The 21,836-nt window shown below is 45.0% G+C and overlaps 1 long non-coding RNA gene across 1 annotated transcript in view; it reads right to left on the reverse strand.

The window, feature by feature from the left end:
* LOC126442705 (uncharacterized) overlaps nucleotides 1-21,836 on the reverse strand; it is a 98,686-nt gene that overhangs the window by 22,867 nt on the left and 53,983 nt on the right. Inside the window, exons 3-4 of the long non-coding RNA XR_007581600.1 lie at nucleotides 16,950-17,025; nucleotides 1,289-1,501 (exon numbers count right to left, since the gene is read on the reverse strand). This is a non-coding gene — a long non-coding RNA (uncharacterized LOC126442705). The remainder of the gene's footprint in view (nucleotides 1-1,288; nucleotides 1,502-16,949; nucleotides 17,026-21,836) is intronic.

The raw sequence follows: 21,836 nt of genomic DNA on the forward strand, positions 1-21,836 counted from the left end.
TATCAAGATTAACTACTATCAGTGCAGATTAAAACTGCGTGCCGGACCGAGACTAACTTGGGAACTTTTCCTTTCACTGAGAACTGCTCTACCATGAGCTACCCAAACACGACTCGCACCTCATCCTCACAGCTTTACTTCCGCCAGTACCTCGACCTCGTCTCCTACCTTCCAAATTCTGCACACTCCTCTGCAGAGTGAAAATCTCACTCTGGTAGTATCAATGCCTTAACGCAGCAGTACACAATTATGTCGAGTGAGTCTGGTCGGTAAATTGGTTGCAAATCTATTTATTGTGCTGCGAGAAGTTGGAGGAGCTCTGCCCCCCTACGATTCTTTCTCGTGTGCGCCATCTTGCAAGGGCACTAGGTAATAGTTACCTCAAAGCAAACGAGAGCAGGAAAATAGGCATAAGAGAACTACAGCTGTAGTATGAGCACTGCTTCTGACCAATGGCTGGTTAAAGCAAGTTTCTTTGGTCGTTCCTGGTCTGCGTACAAAAATCATACTCCCTCAGAGCAAACTATCCCTCCTGAAAGGAGTGCGACATTGTGATTTATATCATTGGAAAATTCAGCCTCTAGATGTTTTGTTTGTTCTGTGCCTATAAAACGTATTATCGCATTATCTGAACGTGCACCTCGAAGGAAGACCAGTTCCACGGTAAGGTCCACGACAGTGTTCACCTTCGATCTTGATGGTGCAAACCTATGTGACCACTGGGACGCGCTGTTTTTCATTTGGTGCTCGTTGTTCAAGTTAATTATCTGTCCTGAACATTTCTCTAATGTCGACGATGTGTATTTTGTTAAGTGTAATACGTGTGTCTCATAGGAGGTTTATATCTGTACGTCTTGGACACTCACTTTCTGTAGCCCTCCTCATGAAGATCATCAAATATTAGCAGCTAATATTTATCCCCATCACAACTGTTAATACTATCCAATGAGCCTCACTGAAGACTGAATTTGTGATCTCGTACTCAAGAGGTTCCGTGTGAGAACTTCGACACAGCTGTATACTCATTCACGTGACGTGTAGGTTTCGTTGAATAGCAATGCACTGACACCGTGGCTCCGAACCCACTTCCTTCGGAACTAATTTCTAAGATACGTAAACACCATCAACAGCAGCAGTTACATTAAACACACCTATTAAATGAAGAAATAATTTTTCCTGACAACTGTAAGCTCAGCTTTAGCGGAAATTTCAAAAATGCTTAAATTAGATGTTTTTAGTGTAACATTTGGTTGACGCGGCACCGAGTGTACAAGTCGGCAGCACTCACCGCAGGCGAGAGACGGCCGCGTCGTCTGGAGGCGGCGGAGTGTGGCCGGCAGCCGCGGCAGGAGAGCGTCCGGGGTCGCCGAGTGGCCGAGTGGCGGTGCTGGGACTGCTGGAGCCACAGCCCGCGCTGCAAACAGGGGGCGGCTGTTCAGAGTGGGGCGCAAACCACAGCCCGAACGTAGGGGACAGCGACTGTGCTGCACTGACAGCACGACTGCCGGGCAGAGTTTTGGAAGCAGTTGAAGTCAGCTAGCTGTGACTCGCTTCTGAGGTTATTTGGAACATAATGTATGGAAGTGGAATATCACTAACAGGGGGGTGAGGGGGGGGGGGACATAGGGGAAACAATCCGTCAAGTTCAGTTTTCAACTTACGAGGGTCGTTCATTAAGTAATGCCCCACTTTCTTTTTCCTCATAATGTAAGAGTCAGAATTTGGTGACATACATCGACACGTCTTGCCCGTGTCCACTGTAAGACTGACACTCTCCTCCTCTTCAAAGTGTGTTCCCCGTAGAAAATCTTTAAGCGGCCCAAAGAGATGGAAGTCCGAGGGTGCCAGGTCCGGACTGTAGCGTGGATGGGGCAATGCATTCCCGGGCTCTCGGACTTGTGTGTGGGCGTGCATTATTGTAATAGAGCAAGATTTCTGCTGGATTCTTGTCCGATTGAACACGTCGGTAACGGTTCTCGTGTGAGTCTTCTGATATGGCCCTGAATTGATGGTTGACCCTCTTCCCATCACACCCACAGAAATGACGCCATCACAATCCCAGAAGACTGTCACCGTGACTTTTCTGGCAGAGGGGTTCGTCTCTAATTTCTTCTTTTCTCACGAATGAGGGCGATTCCACTCCATGGACTGCCTTTTTGTTTCTGCCACAAAGTGGTGCTCCCAGCTTTCGTCCCCCGTAACAATCCGTGTGAGAGAAAGCCGTCTCCGCCGGTCTCAAAACGCTCTAATAGTTAAGATGAAATGGCCCTTCTTTGAATCGTGTAGCCCGCTGTGAGCGTTAATCGAATCCATCAGGAGCACCACTATCTGAATAGCCGAGGGTCCTGATCATTGCAGACGACCTTCCAATTCTGACCGACAACTTTAGAGCCAATTGTCAAGTTTTGATGCACCGGTCAGCACGAATAATGGCATCCACACGATTCAGCATGTCTGGAGCAGCGGCTGTGGCAGGACGTCCCAAGTGTGGCTGATCGTGGAGCTTGTTTCTGCCATTTCCTGAGTGTGCAACTTTCTTCACCCGTTGCCCAACTGTGCTATCAACTGCAGAACTGCAGCATTGCCACGCACTGAACACAAACGTTTATGGATGTTCACAACGGTTTCTTTTCCTGCGCACAAAAACTCAATAACAGCATACTGCTTGTAATGGAACTCATGTGTAGACGCCATTTTGACGCTGTACTACTGCTCTGCCATCTGCGAGAACGGTTTGAAACATCAAATGGGAGGGACCAACAGGGACATTTGTCTATGTATGTTAATAGCATTTTAAAAAATTTAAGGCATTACTTATTGAACGAACCTCGTGCAATGAAAAACACATGAAGCCTGTCACAGATACAGCTATACAAAACTTACAGAAGAGTTGTTTCAAAATTTGCTTCTGACTAAAGCAGACAGAACCATATACGCATGTGATGTCTCTTGATAGCAGAGGTGATGTACTTCTTCCTCAAACATCAATTTTCATGTTAAATTAAGCTGGACAAAACAGACAGAAGATTCCAGTACAGGCTACCACTAGAATAAAAAATGGATTACACAGGATAGGTAATATTGTTTCACGAACAATGTTTATAAATTGTTGTGTTACCAGTAGTGTAACACATTCAAGAAGAAGAAGAAGAAGAAGAAGAAGAAGAAGAAGAAGAAAAATAAAAGAGAAAGAAAGACTTAATATGAAGCATTTGAATCTGAGAGACAGAGAGTAACAAATAATACTTAGATCTAAGCGTCACACCAATACTGACGGTGTGGAACATGCTAGAGACCAAATTAGACAGATAGGAAATGTAATCTGCCACACCCTAGTGCAAGGAAACTCGTGCGATTCACTGGAGTGGCCCCCGATAATGCCGGAGAGAATTGCAGCCGTGGCAGAAGGGTAGACATTTGACACCTGCCCCTCCAGTATCCAGTACAGTGACGTAACTAGAGCACACCATACCTGTGTGTTTTGTAGAAAGGAAACCATGGCCCGTAATCTGGGTGATGGTTGAACAGAGACGAGAATGTGATTGTAAGGCCCAGCATTGTGTGACCACGGTACTGTGCTGACTGAATTACTGTCTCCGCTCACAGCATCTTCTGTACTGGATATCTGACTGGATGGTTATTGGTTGATTAGGGTTGAAGGGACCAAACAGCAAGGTCATCAGTCACTTGTTTCAAATGTGGTCCATTCAGACAGTTTGACATCTCATAAAAGTCAGAACAACAGAAGGGAAAAGGCTAAAAAATGTAAAACAGCAGTCATGTCGTCAAAACAAAATGAGCAAAGTCAGCAAGACAGCGACCCCCTGGCTATGCTAGAGGCAGGAAATATCGCACCTCTGAAGCAGTAGGGGCAAGACCACCTGCTATTTAAAAGCGTTCAACCGCTAGAATGTAGAAGTGCACATGGCAAAAGGAGACTAACAAATTCTAAAAAGTGAAAAAAAAACCAGAGTAAAAGGGGGAAGAAAAAAGGATCTTGGCCAAGGAGGGGAGCGGGAATCTCCAGACACAGCTTACAGTGGGAGATACCCCAGCCCTCACCGCCATGCCCCAACACCAAAGTGAGGTTAAAAACCTTAAAATTTAGAATAAAAACCACTTTCCTGGAGGAAACTGAGTACCAGTTCGACTATCCAGAAATCCTCAGCCAACATTAAAGGTAAAGTGCGGGGAAATCTGTACTTAGTACGCAGAGCCAAAAGAAGGGGGCATTCCACCAAAATGTGGGTTACTCAGTGGAAGGCTACATGACCACAAAGTGAGGGTGGCTCATTACGCAAAAGAAAACCGTGTGTCAGTCTGGTATGGCCGATGCGGAGACAACACAGTGTGTGTGTGTGTGGGGGGGGGGGGGGGGGGGATCCCAGCTTCAAACAGGAGGCAATCAACTGGGCTAGTAGGGAAGGCACCAATGGCCAAAAGGATACTGCAATGGTGGACCGGATCCTGCAGGCACAGTGTGGAAGGAGCAGCCGAACCATAAACTTGACAACATAGTCCAAGCGAGACAGCACTAGAACACGATAAAGGCAGAGAAGGATGGAGCTTTCCACTCCCCAAGAGTTGTGGGCAAGGAAGCGAAGAACTGAGTTTACGGAAACATCCTACCTTCAGAAGTCTGATATGAGGCAGCCTAGTGAGCTTGTTGTCGAAAAGACTACCCGGGAAACGAAACTGTGGGACCACAGGTAATCGTTGTGCATCGAGATAGAGCTCCGGATGGGGTGGATCGTAGTACGGTGACAGAAGTGGACCACCCACGATTTTAAAGGAGAGAATTGAAACCTGTGTGAGAGGGTCCATGCAGAGGCATGCTGTATAGCTCCCTGGAGCTGCCGCTCTGCAGAGGCCATCGAAGAGGAACTAACCCAAATGCAGAAATCATACACATACAGAGCAGGGGCGACCTAAGGACCGACAGAGGCCACAAGTCTATCGATAGCAATGAGGAAAAGAAGTATACTCATTACAGAACCCTGTGGGATGCCAGTCTCCTGGGTCTGTGGAGAACCAAGAACAGTACCAACCCAAACACTAAACTACCAATACAACAGGAACAACAGTGGACCCCACTGATGAATTGTAAGGAAGATGTGATGGCGTCAAGCCGTGTCATAAGCCTTGCGAAGTTCAAAAAATACTGCAAACAAATGGCTAGCAGTGCGAACAATCGCGTCAGACACGTCACGTAGGACGTCGTCAATACAACCCGACAGAGGGAGAAAAAACAACCTGTGCAGTGTATCGATGCCAATCAGAGCGTTGGAAAGACCAACGAGGTAGCCTTCCCATCGGGGAGTGGGAAGGAAGTGAAAGAATCAATGGGAAATGGTCACAATCACAAAGGTCGTCGTGTGATGACAAGTGTAATGAAGGGAAGAGGGAGGGAGAAGGAAAAGAAAGATCGATGGCAGAAAAGGTACCACGACTGGCACTGAAATGAATAGGGGAGCCATCATTAAGGAGGTACAAGTCGTGGTCTGCAAGAAACTGCTCTATGAGAAGACCTCGTCTGGATGGAAATGCACTGCCCCAAAAGGAGGAAGGGAGGAACAAGTTGCAGAAGAAGGGCTGTTATGTCAGCAGGTGTAGGTGACCTGTCAGGAGGGAAATAAAGATTGCAAACCGTGACCTGTGAGTCCAGGTGGAACCTAACAGCAACCGCTTCCAATGCAGTTTGAAGAGGAATCCACGTGCTAGCAACATCTGTACGGACCAATGTACAAACTCCACCAGTGGCCCACACGGGGCCGACCCGATTTCAACAGAAAACACGTAACCCACAGGGAATCAGTGAGTGATCATCAGTAAAATGATATTCCTGTAGAACCAAACAAGCTGCAGAGTAAGACGAAATAAGGCATTTCAACTCCGGTAGGTAATGGCAATACCCATTACAAATCCATTGGATAACCATAGAACAATGATTCAAATGGGGGTTGAACATGCTAAAGCCAGTCACCAACCGTCACCGACAAGGAGGGGGCGACATCCATGATCAACAAGTCAGAATTGGGTTGCGAAGCTAAAGATGGGACCTCTGGTGACACCTGAGGCTTCTTGTCCCGGGACTTCTTTTCTTCTTCTTTTCTGTTTGAGATCGAGGAGGGCTGTGTGGCATAAAGGAGCCAGCTGCAGCAAGATCGGGAACAGAAAGAGATCGGGCAAACTGGGGACCGACAGACCATGGTTCTCGCGGTCGTCGCGTGGCAGCAGAATTTTGGCCTGGAAGGTGCCAGAAAGGGATATCCCGGGAGGGGCGCCCTTGACCTGCAGACGGCGAAGAAGTGGGTCACTTCTCCGGCTGGGGAGGAGGAGCAGTGCCCGGAGGAGAGGGTGTGGCAGCCGCAGGGGAGTGGGGTAGGACAGGGGTTCGGGACTGGGGTAAGGAAGGGGGGACGAAGTGGTGAAGATGAAATTAAAGCGAACTAGTCATCGACACAGGGTGAAGACATGCATACTTCTTACGAGCCTCAGTGTAGGTTAAGAGACCAAGGGACTTATACTCCTGTATCTTCTTTTCCTTCTTATATACTGCGCAATCTGGTGAACGTGGAGAATGATTGCCGTGACAATTAACACGCACAGGAGAGGGAACGCACGATTGTCTTAGGACCCTTCTGAACACGCCGAACAAAGTGAACACCCTGCCTTCTGATATTGTCCCGAAGTTCCTCATCAGTTTGAAGGATGAGGTCCCTGTGAAAAATCACACCTTGTACCATATTTAGAGACTGGTGGGAGCTAATGGACACAGGAATTGTGCCAAGATGGTTACAGGCACGAAGGGCCGCAGACTGGGCAGCTGAAGCAGTTTTGTTCGGCAACGAACCCGACCACATCTTGCTCAGGGAGTCCACTTCGCCAAACTTGTCTTCAATGTTCCACAAAAAATAAAGGTTTGGCATTGCTGAAAGTATCCCTATCAGTCCTGGTGCAAACCAGATAGCGGGGAAAAGATTTCACCCCTAGCCGACGGGCCTGACCCTCCTCCCAGGGTGTAGCCAAGGAAGGGAACGCCCAAGGGACAGGAGAAGCAGCACTAAAATAATCAGTTCCATGCGGAGAGACGGCCGCAGAAGAACGGCCTGAGTTCTGGACCCATATGTATTTCATTTGGATACTGTCTGCCCTGATACCACCCACTCCAATCAGGGGCTCTCCTCACATGCACCACCCAGCCACAGCAAGGGCTGTCTGGCACGGTGGCCATTCCCTGGAGTTCTGATTCTCCAGGACGACAAGCTACCACTGCTAGGCTTACCTGAGGTGGTCACAGCTCAGGTATCAGATGTGTGATCCCTGTGTGTTCAGGGAGCTCAAACAAAAGGGTACTAGCGACGCCACCACACGGGCTGGCTACCGTGCAGGCTATGCACCCTAGCATCAGAGGACGACATGAAAGAACAGGTGGAATGAACTAGGAGGGCACACATAGGAGACACTAGGTAAGGTGTTCTTACCCAAATGGCTCACACTACAGAATGGAGGTCAATCCCCAGGGGGTACCAGGGAATGCCAAAAGGATGAGGTGATTATGCAACAAAGCCAAATTACAAAACCAACATAACCAGGAGGATAGCGGGGCCAACAAACAAGGACACCAAGAGAGGGAGAGGAGAGGGCAAAGGGGAAGGAGCAAGGAGAGGAAAGGAGGGAAAGGGCAAGGAAATGCAGCCCTGGAAAGAAGATTGCTGCACTAGCTTGGCACCCCGTGCTCACCATGCACGTACTCACGAAAGAAATGTGAGCCCCCTGGGAGGTATCTGACTGGAAATCATACCCTGCTCTTTGGACTTCATGGTCTAGCTGTATCGTCTTTAATTAGCAATCAAAAATGTCCTCTGTGCTGGGTTCAAAGCCTGTCACCGCTTACATTTTGAATAAAAATCGTCAGCGTTGGCAGCCGAAGACTTCCAGCATAAGACGTCACCATTACTCAGTCAACAGCTTTGTCAAAAGTGGGTGGAGGAGCAGACAGGTTCAGGGAACTCTCTTACCATTGAGTTTGAAAGCTTCCACTTGAGGCAGATGAATCAGCAATGATCAAAGGCATGAGGATGCAGAAGACAGTGGAAACCACTGCATTAGACACACAAAGTGCATCAACAGGAGATGTGGCCGGTAACTGACAAAATATCATGATGATCTTGGCAAGAGATTCCTGACTAGTGCATATTTGGATACCTGGGGGAGACTGCCACGAGTGACGTGACCGTGAGAAAAAGATTGAATAACCAACAAAAGGATGACATTATACGAGTCAAGACGTTGAACGTACGGAGTTTGAATGCAGTAGGAAAGCCAGATAATAAAAAAAGGGAAATGCTAAGGCTCAATCTGGAACGGTGGTGGTCACTAAAGTGAAATGTAAGGAAGGCAAGGACTTCTGGCCAGAAGAGAATAGGGTTATACCCACAGCAGCAGAAAATGGCAGAACAGGAGTAGGATTCATTATGAGTAGGAAGGTGGGGCAGACAGTGAGCTACTGTGAACAGTTCGGTGACAGGGTACTTCTCAACAGACAGGAAACCAACAACAGCACAGACAATGAGAATTCAGGTATACATGCCGACATCACAAGTTGACAATGAACATGTAGAAAAACTATATGATGATACTCAACACTTAATATACTATGTAAAGGGAGATGAAAATCTAATAGTCAGGGGGGGGGGGGGACAAAAATGCAGTTGTAGGGGAAAGAGTAAAAGAAAGGGTTACAGGAGAAGACAGACTTTGTACTAGGAATGAGAGTGAAGAATGACTAGTTGAGATGTACAATAAACTTCAGCTAGCAATAGCGAATACTCTCTTTGAGACTCACAAGAGGATGAGGTACACTTGGAAAAGGATGCAAGATATGTGAAGATTTCAGTTACATACCATCAACATCATCAGGCAGAGATTCAGAAATCAGATACTGGACTGTAAGGTGTACACAGAAGCAGATACGGATGCAGATCACAATTTAGTAGTGATGAGTAGGCTGAAGTTTAAGAGACTTAGTCAGGAAGAATCGGTGTGCAAAGAAGTGGGATATAGTAGTATAAGTGATGAAGAGTCTCTGTGGTTATAGATACTACCATAATGAACAGTTCAGGAGGTAGCATAGTTGAAGAGGAATGGAGATCTCTTCAAATAATCACAGAGGCTGGAAAGGCAGAAAGCAGCTAATTGCAAAGAAACCGTGGGCAACAGAAGAAATACTTCAGTTGATGAATGAAGGAAGTACATAAATGCTCAGGGAAATTCAGAAATACAGATGTACAAGTCACTTAAAAATGAGAAATAGGAAGCGCACAGAAGCTAAGGCAATATGACCACAAAGAAGAGAAGAAATCTGAAAGGAAATGGTTGTTGGGAACACTCAACATATAGAAAAGTCGAACAAACTTTGGTGAAATTAAAAGCACAGAAGGTAACATTAAGACTGCAACTGTTAAATGCACAGAAGAGAGCAGTTAGTAGGAAATGCCTGTATGATGGGGAAGACTTGGCTAATGTCGTAATAGAAGGAGAAACAGGAGTCGATATGGAGAAGATATGTGGTCTAGTATTAGAATCAGAATCAGAGCTTCCGAAAATTTAATATCAAATAAGGCAAAAGGGAGATACAACATTCCGTAAGATTTTCTAAAATGATTGGGAGACGTGATAACAAAGTAACTATTCACATTAGTGTGTAGAATGTGAGTCTGGCAATATACCAACTGACTTTCAGAAAAAGATTATCCACACCATTCTAAAGATTGCAACAGTTGACAAGTACGATAATTATCACATCATCAGCTTAATAGCTTATGCATCCAAGTTGCTGACAAGAATAATATACAGAAGAATGGAAAAGAAAATTGAACTCGTGTTAAGCATCAATTGATTTGACTTTGGGGAAGGTAAAAGCACTAGAAGCAGTTGTGATGTCACTGTTGATAATGGAAGCACAACTGAAGAAAAATCAAAGCACGTTCATAGGATCTGTCAACCTGGAAAATGTGTTCAACAGCGTTAACTTGTGAAGATGTATTAAACTCTCAGGAAATTAAGGGTAAGTTGTAAGAACACACATAACATTCAAAATGTACAAGAGCCAAGAGGGAACAATGAGACTGGAAGACCAAGAACAGAGTGCTCGGATTAAAAAGTGTGGAAGACAGGGACGTAGTCGTTTTCCCCTACTGTTCAATCTATACACCAAAGACGCAATGACGGTGATAAATGGAAGGTTGAAGAGTGGAATTAAAATTCAAGATGAAACGATATCAATGATAAGATCCACTGATGACATAGCTGTCCTCAGTGAAAGTTAGGAAGAATTACAGGGCAAGCTGAATGGAATGAACAGGCTAATGTATACGGAATATGAATTGAGATTAAATCAAAGGAGAAGAACTTAATGAGAAGTAGCAAAAATGAGAACAGTGATGAATTTAACTTCACGATTGATGACCACAAAGTAAATGTAGTTAAGAAGTCCTGCTACCTACGCAGCAAAACAACCGCCGACAGAGGGAGCAAGGAGTACATCAAGAAACAGAGTACCACAGGTAAAATGGCATTTCTGGTCGAGAGAAGTCTACTAGTATCAAACACGGGCGTTAATGTGAGGAAGAAATTGGTGGAATTGTTCGTTTGGAGCACAACATTTTAAAGTAGTGAGACATGAACTATGGGAAAACTGGGAAAGAGAAGAATGGAAGCATTTGAGTTGTGGTGCTACAAAGAACGTTGAAAATTAGATGGACTGGTAAGGTAATAAATGAGACGATCTCTCCACAGAATTGGCAAGGAAAGGAATATATGGAAAATATTGATAAGAGCAAGGGCTACGATGATAGGACATCTATTAAAACTTCCGTTGTGCTAGAGAGCTAAACAGAGCTAACACTGTAGAGGAAGAGACAGATTGAAAAACAGCCAGAAAATAACTGAGCACGTAGGTTGCAAGTGCTAGAGTCAGAAGACTGATGGGGGGAGAAGGGGGGGGGGACGTGTACAGCATCTTGCTACAAATGTAGAGAAATGTAAGTTAACGCGGATGACTAGCAAAAATATCTTATCAATATTGACATTGTGGGAAATATATCAGACTCCAACAGATGGTTTAGGAAATGAAATCTGCTGTACCCTAGTAGAGGAAAACATGGTGGGATTCACTGAGTGGCCTCTGGTAAAGCCATAGACGATTTCAAGCAAGACAGAAGGACATTCATTTGGCACACGCTCCTACAGCATGCACTGAAGTGAGCTAAAAATACTCACCGTTCCTGCCTGTTTGTAAGGGGGAATGTGCAGCACATATTCCAGGCGTTGGCTGAACAGAGGAGAGAAGGAAATGTGGCTGGAAGGCCCAGCATTGTGTGCGACCATGTTGTCTTGATGACTGCATTATTATTCAGTTGTTTGGTTCAAGTGGCTCTAAGCACTATGGGACGTAACATCTGAGGTCATCAGTCCTGTAGACTTAAAACTACTTGAACCCAACTAACCGAAGGACATCACACACATCCACGCCCGAGGCAGGATTCGAACCTGCGACCGCAGCAGCAGCGCGGTTTGTTGTTGGTCACGGTGTATCTGGGAAGCCCCTGTGCTTAGACCATTTGTTTACTGCACACACAACAATATGCTACTCTCTGGAGCCTGGCATATTTCATGTGGTGTGCCTTTTAAGTTATACCACCACTGTACTGTTTGGGGGTAGCAAAATAAGTTTTGTACTGAAGTTGCTGGCCTATTGCACACATATACTGAGGAAATGGAAGCCAATTACTGCCGTACTGTCCTATACTGTGTCCTGATAAGGCAATGCGCTGTGTTCTGCTGGTAATTTTGTGAAATACTGATGAGCAAACACAGGGACGTATTATCAATCAGAACCAACCAGTAATTATCATATGAGTATTTTTTCATACTGAGAAGAATAATTTTGAACCGGGGTATTGTGCAATGTGTTGGAATTGTCTTTAAATGCAAATGTGGTTCACGAACCGTGCTTTGATTTAAATGATTTTATATGCAAAAAACCAAATCTGTTCTGAAAGACAGTTAATAAATGATCCCAATCTTAAATATTCCGCAAGTGGTAGATTATATATACGTACACATTATTAATTTTTTTAAATAATTTGATTATTTGTTGCCAGTTTTTGTTATTGAAGAGCTGTTGGCACAAGTAGCTGCCATTTTAAAACATTTGTCAATCTCAGTTATTCCTGATAGGGAGGAAAAAAAAAATCAAGACAAATTTCCAGATGAAACAATTCTTTAAAAAAAGGTTCCAGTACCTAACATGGATTGTTTTACTAACAGACGAAGACCTCGCAGGGCGAAAGGTTATTTGTAACAGTCTTTTTATTGTGCCTATTTACAACTCGGCATGCGTAGAAAGCTTCCTTTTCATAATACTGTTACATTCCATCCAGGAGTTTCATTGTTTGATGGACTGTTTTAGTTTATTTTAAAAAATCTTTGGGCACATTATTTATTACAAAATTGTATTTCCTAAATTTTATGAATGTTAAGTCCATCTAAGAACTTAGTCAACATTTACAAAACCACTGAGGCAAGATGCAATAGTAATTCTATTCCTATAAATGATCCTCATTTCTCTCTATAAGGATATTGCCACAAATGCAGACTACTGCAAGCAGCTGCGATTCGAGGCTCAGGTAGTACTACAGGGTGCATCAAAAAGCACGGAACTGCTTATAGCGGATACAGTTGGCCAAAGTAGGATGGTGACGGAAAATGCGAAGAGCACGTCGCCGCTCACGTATTGCGTCACGGCATGCCTCGTTCCACCAAGGAACTGGGGGGCGCCGGGGCAATTCGGAGGTGCGTGGTATTGAACGTTCCGCAGCTGTAAGAATAACGTCGGTAATATGTGTGACCTCATCGTCGACGCTGGGAAAGCAACGGTCATCGAATGTCGCTAGAGACGAAAAAAGTGTCCAGTCGGCTTGGGCAAACTTCCAGCGTCGCGGACGCATATACGACAGTTGAGGCTGCAGTCTAAGGACACATGGAAAGTGGTCACTCGAGTGTGTATCATCAATGGCGACCCATTCAAAGCGCCGAGCTAGCGGAATAGTACCGACCGCAAGGTCCAAATGAGATAAATTTGTCGTGGAGGCAGACAAAAATGTGGGGACCCCAGTGTTGAGGCAAACTAGATCCGCTTGGTGGAAGACGTCTAGCAATAGGGAGCCACGTGGACAAGGATGTGGAGATCCCCAAAGTGGGTGGTGGGCATTGAAGTCCCCAACCAGCAAATATGGGGGTGGAACCTGACCAAGAAGATGAAGGAGATCAGCTCGTGCCATTGGTGTGGACGATTGAATGTATACAGTACAAAGAGAGAACGTGTATCCAGAGAGGGAAAGGCAGACGGCGACAGCTTGGAAGGAACTGTTTAAGGGGATTGGGTGATAATGGAGACTATCATGGAGAAGAATCATGAGTCCTCCATGGGCGGGAGTGCCTTCAACAGAGGGGAGGTCATATCGGACGGACTGAAAATGAGGGAGAACAAAGCGATCATGGGGACGCAGCTTTGTTTCCTGAAGACAGAGGATGACCGGCGAGTAGGATCGTAAGAGGATCGACAATTCATCCCGATTGGCTCGAATGCTGCGGATATTCCAGTGGATAATGGACATAGGGTGAACAGAAATTGACGGAATGTGACCAAGAGTGCTGTCAACTCAACGACTGCTCAGAGCTTGCGACCGACAGCATGGAGTGGCATTCAGCCGAAGGCAGAAGATCCTGATCCATAGGTTGGTCAGGAGCAGCTCCTGCCACCAGCGATCGGCCAGTTGACCGGCCACCAGCAGTGCACCTCAGCGACACAGAAGACGGCCGAGGGCGATTTCCGCCAGGTGGTGCTGTAGATGGGACACGCCTTGGCGGAGAAGGAGAGGAACTGGGTTTCTTTGTAGCCTTCTTGGAAGTATGATGTTTAGATGAAGGAGGAACCGATGGTTGTGATGTTGCGGTACGTAAAAACTCTTCACGAGTATGCTCTTTTTTCGAAGACTTGGTGTCTGACTTTTGGGCTCGAGATTTGGCAGAACCCGACGAAAGGTGAACCATAGAGAGGGCAGGGGAAAGTGGTGAGGTTGAACGGGCGATCTTTGCGCTGGCCGATCTGACAACCGTGGCACTGAAGGTGAGGTCGCAAGTCTGCGTGGCCGCCTCCTTTGTTGGCCGAGGAGAAGCCAGGACAGTGCTGTATTTTCCTGTCTGAGGCACGGTGGGCTGTCGACTGGCGAATAATTTTCGAGCAGCAAAGGTCGACACCTTTTCCTTCACTCTGATTTCCTGGATGAGCTTTTCGTCCTTAAAAACGGGGCAATCTCGAGAGGAAGCAGCGTGGTCACCAATACAGTTGATGCAGCGAGGGGATGGAGGTGGACAAGCACCCTCATGGGCATCCTTGCCACACATAGCACATTTGGCCGGATTGGAACAGGACTGGCTGGTGTGATTGAACCGCTGACATCGATAGCAACGCGTAGGGTTTGGGACGTAAGGGCGAATGGAAATTATCTCATAGCCCGCTTTGATTTTCGATGGGAGTTGAACTTTGTCAAACGTCAAGACGACAGTGCGGGTTGGAATGATGTTCGTGTCAACCCTTTTCATAACTCTATGACCAGCCGTTACGCCCTGGTCAGACAGGTAGTGCTGAATTTCTTCGTCAGACAATCCATCGAGGGATCGTGTATGAACGACTCCACGCGAGGAATTTAAGGTACGGTGCGGTTCCACCCGGACAGGGAAGGTGTGGAGCAGAGAAGTACGCAGCAATTTTTGTGCCTGCAGGGCACTGTTAGTTTCTAACAACAGGGTGCCATTCCGTAATCAGGAACAAGACTTTACAGGACCTGCAATTGCGTCGACACCTTTCTGAATAATGAAAGGGTTGACCGTGGAGAAGTCGTGACCTTCGTCAGACCGAGAAACAACAAGGAACTGTGGCAACGATGGAAGAACTGTCTGTGGCTGAGACTCAGTGAACTTACGTTTGTGAGCAGACATAGTGGAAGGTGAGGAAACCATTGCAGAAGAATCCCCCATGATTACCGGCGTCTCCGATGGCGCGCTCCTCCCTTGTGGGGGCCCTCACTGAGGGCACTCCCACCTTAGGTGATTGTTCACACCTCAGGTCACACCTCCCGACAAACGGACGGAGGGACCAATCGGCACTTTCGGAAGGTATCAGCTCGGGTAATCACCCCTCCCTGGGCCTGGCCGTTACCAGAGGGTAGGTACGTGTCCTGCCTGTCTACCCGGGGCGGGGAATTACGCGTTACCCCGTCACCGGCTACGCATGGAAGTGCGTGGGTCGGCCTTCAGACACGCACAGGGAGGAAAAAAGAGAAAGGGAAAGGAAATAAGAGGGGTCTCAAACGCCGCAGCGGAGAAAAGGGCAAAGAGAAGAGGAAAGGAAAAGAAAAAGACAGAGGAAGGACGAAGACTTGCAAGTGTAGAAAGCAAGGAAGTTGGAACAGTTTCGAGCGTCCGTCTCCGGACGTAGGCACAAACCATACTCCCAGATGGGGAGAAAGGGAAGCAAAGAGTCAGAGGTGAGGGGAGGAGGGGCGAAGATGCGGGATGGGGAAGGATGCGGAAAGGGAAGGTATGCAGCCCGGAAAGGAAGGTAGGCCACATTAGCTCGGGATCCCGTGCTCGCTATGCACGTATCCACAAAAGAGTTGTGGACCCCCTGGGGGGGTTTCCGAGAACAGTGTTACAGGAAGCACATATCTCAATATGCTTAAGAACTTCCTTTTCCCGCAGTCGGAGACTGATTCGAACGACTTCATTTACCAACAGGATGGGCCATCTCCACACTGGCATCTGGAAGTGTGGGAATTTTTAAGTCAAAGGATTAGTGAACGACGGATCGGCTGCATTGGACCAAACCATTTGGCCTTACATTACTGGACTCCAACGTAACCAATCCTGATGGCACGCGATTATTTCTTATGAGGATTTATATAAGACTTTCTTTATGTGCCTCCATAACCAACAACAGTGAGTGAAATGAGACATTGCATAACAGCAGCTGTGGAAGCAGTTACTCGACATGGTCGCTGCATGTGTGGGAGCAATTTGAATACTGCACTGACATGCCGTGCATCTCAAGGGGAGAGTATTGAACACCTAGAAAAGATATAAACAAAAAACTTTTTGAGGTCGTCAAAAAACAAAATTCTATGTGTATGTTTATTATTTTCCAGAAATACAGTAGTGCCAAATAGGATGATTCTTTTTGATATACCCTGTACACTGTACGACAAGTGCAGGTACTATTCGGAACTGTCATTGCAGCTAGAGATTCCGATACATAGCAACTTGATGATGTCTTTGTCGAAGTTGGAAAGTGCTGAGTGTTTCACTCCCAATTACTGTGCTTCAGCAAAAATACAATGTGCTCCTGGCTTTGACCACACTGTTACCCTGAATTGTATGTTAGGCTATGCAAAGTATACAAGTCAGTTTTACTTTACTTTATTTAAATATTAGTAAGATCTTACAGCTAGTAGTAAAATAAACATACTAGAGAGGAAAATATAACTAATTGAGCTTCTTTTTTTCCGTGTCTGGGTTTATACGAAGTCAGAAACTATGGATTTTGATGTCACTGAAAATAATCCTAGAAGTTATACAGGAGTAAAATAAATGTGTGTGTAAATATTGCTACATTTCACATTCTGAAGTCGAGCAGCCAATATCTGCACGCATGTGACACTCGCACCTACTAGTAGCAGCAGTACACACTTTAGCACGAGCTAGTGTGTATCATCGTAACCAGTGTCAGGTTTTGTCAGTACTACAAAACCTCGTCTTAAAATTAGATATAAATGGTTATGAAGAGGAAAGAAAAAAACTTTTTGGAAACGTAAGTTTGTTCCTACCTGTCTGGGTCGTAGCGCTCCAGTTTGCAAGGCGTCGTGACAGATCTTATTCCTGCACGATAATACACTCGGGTTCCTGTGACAAAGAGGTGCTGCATTACAGAAGATTCAAAAATTATATTACTGACTTTGTGAGAACAGGAATAAAGACATTTAGGATTCACGAGAACAAAAAGCGGCTCCTACACTGTTGAAGCAAGGATGGAACAATTTGAAAAATCCACTAAAATTAAATTAGGCAAGTAACTACAGGCAGTGAAACAGTCGACACTGAGGAAATAAAAATACATAAAACCTTGATCTTTCCCACAGCTCTGTACAGATACGAGTAGTCGACAATAAAAAAAGTGGACAGCAAGAAAAGTGATTCTTTTGGAATATATGTTTGGAGAAGGAGCCTAAGACTCACTACAATAAACTGTACTGCTCAGAAGGATGGAAGGTCACAGAGAGGAAAAGACAGGAGGACATGAATAGGAGACATCAAAGAAACCACTGGGAGGACACTGGAATAACTGAGGAACAAAACAACGTCTGGGAGTTCACGAAGGGACACCATTCGTCATGACATCAGGACTTGGAGATCACTTGATGGGTCGTAGCAAGTAACAAAATAACAAACAGTAATGAACAACACACGTACATAAATAAGAAACACACAGGGGGTATATGGAAACACCAAAAACACAAGACACTAGCATGCCAAATACGGTGTAGGAAACCTGTAGACATTCAAAACAGCTCCCAGTCATCTCGCAACGGATAAATACAGCTCTAGCACGATTTTTGAAGCAATCTTATACCTCTCTTCCTGCAAAATAGTGGCAGGTTCAGAAAACGATGACGGAGAAGGATAGCGACCGAGTATCCGTCTCTCTGAAGCAGAGCACAGAGACTCAGAAATATTGACATCTGACGATTGTGGCGACCAGCTGAGGCGCGACAATTAGCCCTCGTGCTCACAAATCCAGTCCTGGAGGATGCGAGTTGTAAGATAAGAGACACTGCTCGACTTATATTTTTACAATTTTTTTAAAAATAGCCTTCTGAAGAAACCGAGCTTCACCTAAAACAGGATATTTTAATGAATATGGATTAAAGCAATGATAAATTTCAAAAGAAGATAAAGGGTAAAAATACATAAAAGACAATAAAAATTGTGTGATCATTTCCCCTGTGACTATGTCACCTTAAAATGTAGCCCATTAGTTCAGCATTTTAAAAAAGAACTTTTGCTGTATCAGTCTTATTGCTTATTGTACAACATTTCAAGCATTGTTCCCTTCAAAATAGTCCTCTCCACTGGTAATACAGTTCCCATTGTTTCTTGTCATTTTCAAACACCTCCTGGAATGCTTTTCGTGGGATGGCACACAGGTTTCACAGGTTTCTCGTCAATTGTCCTGTGTTTCTTCTACGGTTTGCAAACGACGTCCTCTGAATGTGTTTTTCAGTTTGAGAAACAGGGAAAAATGTGCTGGGGCTAGGTCCTGAGAATATGGTGGATGGGACACAATGGGAATGTGCTGTTTTGCTAGGTAACTGCAGACAAGGAGTGACGCGTAAGCCGGCACATTGTCACAATGAGACATCCGACTCTGGTTTTCCCACAATTCAGGCCTCTTCCTGCGCACAGCATCCATCGTGCGCACTAGTATTCCCTGTTAGACTTCCCCGTTTACCGTCTGACCATGTTGTTCAAATCTGTGATAGATAATGCCTTTGCGGTCACAAAAAAAACCAACATCACCTTGATCTTTGACCTACTCATGCGTGCTTTTCTTTGGACAAAGTGACCCTCACTTCTCATGAACTTTTTTATGATGTTCTTAAGAAGTTTTCATTGTCATTAACAGTGGCAAGCAGTTCCCCGCACATTTCAACACAGGTCTGTTTCTGATCTTCGGTCAACAAACGTGCCACGAATTCGCACTGACATGACGCATCTCAAGCATTTCACTCAAAATTTGATAACACGATCCTACGCTGATGCCCACCTCCTGAGCAACATCCCAAACAGTTAATTTCCACGAATCACGGCACGAACGCTATCCGCGTCACCATCATCTGTCGATTTGGAAGGACGTCCAGACCCGGAAGCGTCACAGACCAACATTATGCCCTGTTGAAAATGTTTAAACCACTTGTAGCACTGCGAGCAACTCATACAGTCCTCCCCGTATGCTTGGCTAAGCATTTGAAATGTCTCTGAAAGCTTTGCCAACTTTGTAGCAGAATTTCACACTCACTCACTCACACAAATTGTTCTCCAGACTCCTTCATTGCACTAATCCGATGAGCAGGCTGTACACGTGCTTGCTTTAGCGGCTGTCGTTCGCTCGCTAATTGTCCGAGCGATGCGAGGCAAATGGCTGTTTGTTGTTTAAACCTGCTGCTAGGTGTGCTCAGTAGCTTCAGCATGCTCTCTCTGCTGGTTGGTGTGCTATTTCAAAAGTTCAATTAGTTTTTGAACACACCTCGTATGTTACCAATTTCCCTCTCAGTGTACACGGTTCTATTTTTCGCTGATGTACTGATGCTGATGGGCTACATTGCAAGGAGATGGCATACTAACAAAGGAAGTGACCATGAAATTCTTATTGACTTACGGTTTTTATCTTGTTTACCTCTCATTCACTGACACTACTGTGGTGACTTCGTGTGGATGAACAACTGTAAATATACTTTGAGGTAAGGAGATTATTGAATACAAATCTTTCTGATGATGAAACACATTCAATTAGTGCTTTTGCAACATGGTTGCCTCAGCCTCTATTTTGAGCATTAAAGCATGAAAATGAACTACAAAAATTGAAAAATAAGCTCGAGTAAACGAAGACAGTAATGCAATGCACTATATTTGTTTATAACTTCACTGCCAAAAAGGAAACATATTTCGATTTGTGAAGTTCCGTCAATTTTAGTTTGGTATATTTAGTGTGATAAGTCCGAGATACTGGATGTGCATAACTGTATTCAAATTCAGCGTGAATAAAGCTTCAGTAGTAGAGGAAACTGTGGAATGGTACAGAAAAATGTGCAGTGTTCTATACCAACCATTTTGAATAGGCTTCCAAAAGAAGTGAATTATCTGGATGAAAAATCTCACATTTCCAAATCTGAGAGGAAAATCTTCCTTGCAGCATACACTTTTGCATCTATACAGGAAGCTCTTGTGGCAATTTAGAGCAGTAAGTGTACTCAGATATAATCACTTTATACGTTCATTTTTGTTTATAATGAGCAAAACGTAACATACAGGTGGTGTCATTCAGTCCAAGACCACATACGTTCTCCCGAAAATAAGTTCCCGAAAGAGCCAAAGTCGATAATTCTTTGCACGGCCACATTCCTCATTACCGGCAGTCTCGAAGGACGCATTGCTCAGACGATGAGGACTTCCAGCAGTTTGTAGTGGGGTTCCCGCTTCCTTACAGATGTAACCGTATACAAAGCGGAGAATAGCCATCAGATAATAATGTCACAACAGAGAACAGGGTGCCGAGCAAGCAAAATCTTCCATATAATTGCAGGTTGGAATTGCACAACTGTGGAGATAGGGTCACTGCTCTCTAAGACAAGCAGTACATCAAAGATGCAAACACGTACAGTGTTTCCAGACAAGCAATAACAATATATTCCTCTGGTGCACGAGTTCGCAGCATTTTTTCAAAAGTTTAATAAATCCGTTCAAACTTTAGTACATTCTGAAATCACAGCGTAGAGAAGGGCTGGCCTGGAAAGCGAGTAAGGGCAACTGCCAGTCTGGGTGTGGCATCGACAATTTAAAAGGATTAGGGAGCACGAGATGAGGAAGTTCATAGCATGTGCCCGGTCACCGACAGATCAGAAGGGTGAGTGAGTACAGGCCTAATACTTTACAATTTGAGGTACTGTGTTACTTCCGTGTGGGGCTTCCTTCGTTCCCACTGTAATTCCACAAGTATGACAAGTCTGAACTGTCGCGCTGCAGTCGCTTTGTACCCGTCGACTTTTTTTCCCTTACTGAAGCGTAGGGTTGGTCGTGATTCGGCGTTAGTGCGGAAGTCGAGTACTCGATCTCACTGGTGCGAAGTAGCACTCGTGAGGCGGAATGGCCGATTGTCAGAATCAGGTGGCCTTTAAAAAGGCTGCTTTTTGTGAGACTGTGGAAGGTGCAAGACAAAAATCAACTGATGTAGTGTACACCACTACAAAAGTGTTCCAATAGAGGAGGAGTGACATCTCCAATAAGTTTCACGTTACAGTCCACGCTTCAGCCGAAAAACTCACAAATTTCGTTCAATGCGAACAAGACAGTTGCATTCTCGTTTATTCCGTCTTCACCGTGAGAAAATGTGCAGTGTCAAACAGTAACTGGGCACAGAGAGACTTCAATGTTATATCTCTGTGACTAAAAAGCAAACTATTTCTGTATTCGTTTGGTCACGACAACTTGTATTTATGGGCTAACAGTGAGTTGCATCACTTATCATTCATTTCTGTACATTTTTTGAAAACTGTTATAAATTTATTTTAATAATCAGTCACCATTCACAGATTGCACTTCTAATTGTTACAGAATCTCTGATTAGACATGCATGCACACACAAACACATGCTTGTGTGTGTGTGTGTGTGTGTGTGTGTGTGTGTGTGTGTGTGTGTGTGTGTGAGAGAGAGAGAGAGAGAGAGAGAGAGAGAGAGAGAGAGAGAGAGAGAGAGACATAAATCCATCCATATATGTTTGTTTACAAACAGAACAATATTCACAGCTAACTGATCAGTTATTATACTGACCTATAATAACTGTCATGCTCAATGGTTGCTTATGTCATTTAGGCTTGTCAATTTGCAACTGAGAATGGCTATAAACCCAAAATCATAAAAATAAAATAAATGAATTACT

This window comes from Schistocerca serialis, unplaced genomic scaffold (genome assembly GCF_023864345.2).
Source record: "Schistocerca serialis cubense isolate TAMUIC-IGC-003099 unplaced genomic scaffold, iqSchSeri2.2 HiC_scaffold_1401, whole genome shotgun sequence".
Taxonomy (NCBI): Eukaryota; Metazoa; Arthropoda; class Insecta; order Orthoptera; family Acrididae; genus Schistocerca; species Schistocerca serialis.